The 1,296-nt window shown below is 34.3% G+C and overlaps 1 long non-coding RNA gene across 2 annotated transcripts; it reads right to left on the minus strand.

The window, feature by feature from the left end:
• Positions 1 to 466: 466 nt before the first annotated feature.
• Positions 467 to 1,133, minus strand: LOC117615689. 2 transcript variants are annotated; one of them, XR_004584048.1, is made up of 4 exons: positions 1,119 to 1,133; positions 854 to 993; positions 610 to 671; positions 467 to 515 (listed from the first exon to the last, which is right to left on the minus strand). It is a non-coding gene; the product is annotated as an uncharacterized LOC117615689 (long non-coding RNA). The 2 variants fall into 2 exon arrangements; XR_004584047.1 differs by having other exon boundaries at positions 854 to 1,009.
• Positions 1,134 to 1,296: the final 163 nt, after the last annotated feature.

Below are 1,296 nucleotides of genomic sequence, written 5' to 3' on the forward strand. Positions count from 1 at the left end.
GCGAAAGTCCCAAATTCTTTCTCGATCAAAACATCAAATTTTCCCCCTTAAAATAATGCGAGGGCAATTTGGTCATTTCGCTAAAAGATATTTTCTTTACTTTTTAGATATTTTCTTCCTTTTTGGATATTTTGTTCTGGGTTCTTACAATTTCCCTATAAACTATTATAATAATGTTCCTGGGGTCAAATAGTTTACTGTTTTAAGATATTATGAAATTGACTACTAAGAAAGCAGGTGACATAAAAACAGAAATATGATCAAGAAATCCTTTGTGGGATAATCCATTATCCAATATGGAAGCTTTCGGCCAAGCAGCTTTGAGAAAAAAAGGAAAACAAGTGCTTCATCAATTTATGTGCTGTAACTTCAATGTCATTTCAAATTTTATGATGACTGAAAGAGTTGTCTTTATCAAACGAAATCAGAGAACCACAATTTTAAAGATTCTAACATAAATGAATTACCTGAAGTTTAGTAATCAACCCTTTCTTCTCTTCTTCAAACTCTCTGATCTAGTATTCAGAGAAAAAAAAAATATAAGAATACCTAGCAGTGAAAGGATTAAAGAATGACAAAATCAGACAATGAATAAACCGGCTAGCATACCTGAGCCCTTAATTTCCTAATCTGTCCTTCTTGAGCAGCCTGCTTTTTTGAAAGCTCTTCACCTGGTACATAAAAATGCAAAAATGAAGGAATTTCCATAATTATTGATATGATTGCATAAAGAAACCCTCCTTGCATCCACAATAGAACATTGGCTACGTTGAAATTCACTATGAGGCACAAAATATGTAGAACATATTGAGCTTCTCAAGAGAAACAGAGACAGACAAGGACAGAAAGAGACCTTCAGCCATAACTTGATTAATTATTTCATCCTTTTCCTTCAGAAGAGCAGCTGCATCACTTTTCTTATTCTGCTCCCGCCGAAGCGTGTCCCTTTCCTTTGTAAGAGCATACCCCTGCAATCATAAGTTGGCATAGCCCCTCCAATTATCAGGAGCTGAATTAAAAATAGGCAAGTACCAATTTCATCAAAAACATAACGGGCACATATAACACCTAGATCAATCCAAGCACGATTATAAACAAGACTTTATGAGAATACCTACCTTCCTTTCAAGTGTTGCAACCCTTTGATGGTATTCCTCTCGCAGTGACTCGACTTCTGCATCATTGGATTTTCTCTGTTCAATTATTTTCACCAGTTAATATGTGAACATCTATAAGAAAAATAATTATTAAAATCACAATACTATATGGCTGATAAAGCAAATTGGGAAAGAAAAA

The sequence above is a fragment of the Prunus dulcis genome, chromosome 1, assembly GCF_902201215.1.
Source record: "Prunus dulcis chromosome 1, ALMONDv2, whole genome shotgun sequence".
Lineage (NCBI taxonomy): Eukaryota > Viridiplantae > Streptophyta > Magnoliopsida > Rosales > Rosaceae > Prunus > Prunus dulcis.